The following is a 6,000-nucleotide window of genomic DNA, read 5'->3' on the forward strand; positions in this document are numbered from 1 at the left end:
CAGATCTCTTCTGAACGTTGATATACAGTAAAATGCTAAAGCAACTTATGATTTTGTATCCTATACATTTTGGAGTTTCACCTAGGTTGTTAATAATTGGTTGATTGACTGTTAAACAGCAGCTGGAGAACACAACACTTGTTTTATTTAATAATTTTCAGATAAATGTAGGCTACACATTTAAAATATTTGCATCTGCCTAAATTTGTGTGTGCAATTTCTATAGTTGTTCTCTAGTAAAACTTTAGTTTAGTATTAATACAATTATAGAAGATATTTCACTTCAGCAGGACGGATGCTGACCCGGGTTCAAGGGTTAGCAAGCATCTGCCCTGCTGAAGTGTCCTTTAGCAAGACACTGAATCCCTGCCTGCTCCAGAGCCTGACCTCTGACCTCCCTGTGGAGGGGCAGAATGAAGAGAATTTCTCCTACAGGGATCAATAAAATATTGTATTAATGAACGAAGATAAATCGCTTCCGAAAACAAAAGAAAACAGACAGAAAGACATGGAGAAAAAGAGAGAGGACTGAGACAGAAAAGGAGAAAGGGAGAACAGAGGATCAAATCCACAGGACAAACACATTTTAACAAACCATAAATCCATATATGGAGACTGCCACAACTGTCAGAGGAAGGCAACATTATTTCTAATATCATTTTCTATGGTGAACCTTCAGTGCAGCCTTGAGCCTTCAATGCACTTTTATGCATTTTAGCTAATCATTTCAATTTGCAATACAGCTCAAAACAACACACAATATCACAATAGATGAAAGACTATAGCTACTACTGCACCAATAGTTTTAGGGTTTTAGTGTATATACCATTATCACAATAAACAAAGAAAAAAAATCCAACACTATATACATACTGTACGTCATTGTAGATTCTCTTCAGAAGGTGCTTTCAGGCTGACAGAGGAACCAAGTACAGCACACAAAATGATGTCCCTCTCTGAGCAGAGCAGAGCAGAGAGGTGACATCACAACCCTATCTGGATCACCCGGAAACATCTGAGTGTCATCGCAGTGCCGTGTGTATAAGAGACTAAGCTGAAATCAAGCGAGATTTGACTCCTTGCTTAGCTTGATATAATACCGTGCTGATTATATTGTCAGGCCTAATGATAAAAATGACCATATGTGTCTTTCCTATCGGTCTGCCCTCACACATTATGGGTGTATCTGGACTGGGAAGCTGGTACTTTGTCCATCTTTAATGTCTCCTCTGGTGTTCTGGTCCACTTGTATACTTTCCAGTCCAGATTTACTAAGATACTTTAAATGGTGTTTCGGTCCTGCTCTTGTCATTCCTCAGTGTCTATGTAGAATACACAATAGAACAGCAACAATCATGGTCTTCTAAATACTAGAATACATTTGGCATAATATTGATTTGTCTACATACACTCAATTTAGGATGCACTCTCTCTCTCTGTATTCATTTATATATGAATACCAACATTTATATATAAATACCAACAGCAAATATGTAGCATTGGCACCATGAAGTATACAAAAAGTTTTTTACTGCAAAACTTTGGTTTTTGTCTTCTGCACCTAAACTATTCTTCTTATACTGTGGATATGGCCGGCTACAATGCATGGTCAATACACACATTTTGTCCATCATCCTGTATCATCCTGTCCAGAATTAATATTCTTTTAGCACCAAACCTGCAGGCTACTCGTCTATTTTTACGCCTGTTTTTAGCTCCACTTTCATGTATGTGCTATTAAAGTGAGCATTCACCCATTCTTCATAACTCCATTACACTCCTGGTGCATAAGGAATGGAGCTATGGCTTTAATCATGGGATGAAGTCCACCAACAGATGGCGATGTTGCATTCAGAACAAGACAGTTGGTAGTCACCATGCTACGCCGCATTGCTCTGAAACTCTGATTATTCTTAAAATACTGTAACCAAACAATATGCAATGCAATTATAAAGTTTTTGTGAATGAATTTGCTGTGGTATTTGTTTTTGGTATGGTGTTTGCACAATGTGCTCTGCAGTCATTCTTGTATATTTTGGCATCAGTGCAGGTGTTAACACCATAATTGCTATTACAACAATTATCCTTGCATTAGTGCAACAGTCATGTATCTGAAGAGCATGGCTGCTGTGAGAAAATAATGAAGTAGGTACGTGTGACTTCTCCTTGGTCAAATCAAAGTCACTCTCGCGTTCTCGTTACTCTGAGCATGAGCTAATGCTCCAGGCGCTGGCACATGATCCGCAGAATGGAGAAGAGCAGTAGGAGGAGTAGGAGGAGGAGGTTTGCATATATGCAGATGGAAATTAGTGGTCCCAGTAAACACCTGGAGCCGGAGACGAGATGATCTTATTCACATGCAAGGCTTGTGCCACATAATGTGCTGCTGCTAAAAAGCGATGCTTTCCATTCCACTTTGCACCAGAGGATAGGTAGATATCACTTAAATTCCCACTTTGTAGTGAATGTCTTCTCCCCCGAGGCATTCAAACTTTACTTTGAACGTGAAAATGTACGTTATGTAATCCGCTGCGAGGGGAGAAAACGCCTCTGGAAACGTGTCTCTTGAGCTCGTCACTATATATACAGATCATCACACACACTATCGGCCTCGCAACAAAAGACGCCTTTCATTTCAAACTGCAGGGTAGACGCCAATTTCCTAAAAGCTATTGATTGAAAATGGCACAGCTGAGGAGCGGGAGAGGAGCCATGAATGGCAACAGTAGTCTTTCACTTCCACCGCTCTCCAGCTGTGCGCTCTCTCGCTGCCTGGTCTTGAAGGGGGGGAAGAGGGCCGTCCCTGCATATGGTCCTTTTTCACGGGGCTGAAGAGACACTGCTGTCACTCCCACACGAGCTGGAGTGCGAGCCTATAGCTCCGAGAGGTTTCATTTCAAAAGGACGATGAAAACAACTGTGTTTTCTTGGCATCGCTTTTTGCACTCGTGCCCCAGTTTGCGCTAATTGCAATCGCTGGCATTCCTTAACCATCTGGTTTCATCTCCTGAGCGCAAGGCCATTGACACACACTACATAACCGATACAGCAGCTATTATCAGTTGTTAGGACAACGCAGTGCAGATGTCAACCCAGCGCATATCAATATGGTCAATATGTTCACCTCATTACTGCTTACATAACCTAAACCTCACTGTGCCTCCCTCTATCCTACTGCCTCCCCACACCTTTCACACACACACACACACACACACACACACACACACACACACACACACTGGAAGATAACCGAGTGGGAGGAAGGGAAGGGAAGGGAATGTTGTATGCCTCAGCATTTAGTTAGCATTGGCATCAAACATGACAGAGTCCCCGTCTGGGCCGCTTAGCGCTGAGGGCTTGCAGAAGGGCTTCGCCTGTCGGCCTGGCTCTCCCTCAGACGCTCCTGCCCCTTAATTCTGCTCTGTTTCTCCAGATGCCCACCCCCTTTGTCAAGGCAGTGCCATAATTATATAAGAGTTATGCAAACCTGTCTCTTGCTGGCAAACAATGAAATGTGGCTGCTTAAGCTCTGAAATGATAGGTTTGATGCGTGGAAGATATCCACAAGAAATGCAATCAATTATTGTAAAACATGGGTATTTTAGAACGTAGGCCTTGTTGCTAGGATGCCACATGTAGAATATTCTCATATCACTGTAAATGAGCTGCGATGACAAAGAGAAATGCTAATGGTAAAGCACTACCATTGCCATTAAAAACAGAAGGCCCAATGATCTGCTCTTTCATTTGGACCAATTCTCAGTTCTGCTGCAGTTCAAATCCTCCCAAAATCTATGAAAACCCTTCTGGTACTCAAAAACAGCAATTATGGTAAATCATAAACTATGACACTTTTGCCAATACACAGGGTCTGATGCAACTACCCCTTGTGCTATTGGGAGAGCATTGACATAGAAGCCTTTTCTTGGAGGTTAGAGGAAAGAGCAAGGACGTCATTGAGGTTATCAAGTGGACACCTCCCATCTTTTATGTGAGGTGTCTACTTGATAACCAGTGACGGGAGACAGGGTTGGAAATGTTGGGTTGTTGGGTTGAATTAGGCCCAAGACACATCCAGAGGTCTAGGGTTAGGGTTAGGGTTAGGGTTAGAATCCGAAACCACAAGGACAACAGCAAACAGCATCTTGGAGGGGCTGTTGAGCCATCACTTCAGTCCAACTCTTTCTCAACCCATCCACAGGGCATCCAGGGGGCTGAGTCACTCCCTGAATGTGGAGACAGGCAGGGGACCTTTCCCTCTGCGGTGGGGGAACCACTCTCCACTGGCACTGGGTCACCCTCGTTCCCATGACCCGGTTGTTGGAGCGTGTTCGTCGGGGATTTGATGGGAGGCGGCTGGATGAGGATGATGATATGCGCGCTGATATGTGTCGTAGGGGGAGAAATGCACTCTTGCGAAATGACTGAACCAACTTGCCTGTCTCGATTAGAGGGAGTCCATTTAACTCTTGAAACGCAGCGCGGTTTATACACGCATTGAATATCGCGGCCAGTGGGCATTAGTCATGTATGACATGTCTCGGGGGTGAATTCAGTGAGATGTGATCGTGGGCAAACAAGACTGTAATCTGTTGGCCTTTTATAGGCTTTCTCAACTGTCAGGCAGCAGTCAGGATAGGCAGTCAACACTGCATACATGTTCAGATTAAAGCAGAACTCCGGTCATTTTTATGGACACTTTTTTTCCATCTTTTCCCATCATACCAATCGATTCTGACCAATATCTCCTCAATTGCTTCACTACAGATCTACTTAGGTCGGGTGTGCAGCTCTCCAGTACAGTCCTAACTAGCCAATGGACTCCAAAAATCAACCCAAAAACACCCAAAGCATGTCTTTTTCAACAGGCAAGCAAGACATAAGTAGCTCCACAGTGAAGCAGTTGATGACATTTTGGTCAGAATCAATTGGAATGATGAAAAATAATAGGAAAATAGGGTCCAGGTTAAAAACGGACAGTTCTGCTTTAAACCTTTAAATTCGGATCGGCCGCCCACGGCCTCATTTGCATCATGCTGTTTAGATGGCTGTAAAATCGAAGCCATAATAGCTAGCATCATAATTCTATTTGCATCTGAAAGCTAAGACTTCTGTCTTCACTGCCTACACCCCTGTAGAATGTTTTTGTTTCACTCTAAACGAACTGCGGAAAGTTGTAAAGTTGTATGTCAAGTTACGAGAGGTAAAATCTTAATCTTAAAATCTTAAAATCTTATAAATATTGAGTTGCAGATTAGGTATGTTCTAGAGATCTAATTTTGCATCCATTTCCGTATATGACATTGATGACATCATCACGTTGTACCACGCCCGTGTCTGCTGGCGAAAAGGTCCGGCACACCCGGCTGTTTAGGGCGCTAATGTTCCGGGTGTTTGACCGAGGAGGAAGCCTGATTGTCGGCGAGCTCCGCTGTCAGCTCCGCTCTCAGCTGCGCTATCCCTGAAACATCTCCTGCCGCCGACCCTCCCACCCCGGCGAAGAGGATAGCCGATGTCTGGAGAAACATTAGCAGCTGACTAGCCACTGCTAATATTGGCTGGCCAAATGCTAATGTTTCTCTCTCGGGCAGAGAGGAAACAGAGAGCGGGCAGGTGTCTTCCAGACATCGGTTACCCTCTTTGTGGGGGTGGGAGGGCCAAAACTAACAAAAACACCCTTGCAATCTCAAAAACTAAAAGATGTACATAGTTCAAATACATTTTGGAGTGTTGAGAAATATTTTGTTCATGTTCATACATTTACAATGTGTGTATTTAGCAAATTTTGGTAAAAAAAAAAACATGTCCAATTTTGTCCGATTTTTAATTTATGACAAATTGGGCCTCATGCAGGAAGCGATATACGAACAAATTTTCTCTTATTTTTGTTCGTATCCACGATTTGTTCTTATTTTGTTAGTACCCATTGATTTCTGGGATTCACCAATGTTTTCTTATTTTTGCTCTTCTCTTAGGTAAGAGAAAATTTTACGAGTGGTC

Source organism: Centroberyx gerrardi, chromosome 3 (genome assembly GCF_048128805.1).
Source record: "Centroberyx gerrardi isolate f3 chromosome 3, fCenGer3.hap1.cur.20231027, whole genome shotgun sequence".
In the NCBI taxonomy this organism is placed as follows: Eukaryota; Metazoa; Chordata; class Actinopteri; order Beryciformes; family Berycidae; genus Centroberyx; species Centroberyx gerrardi.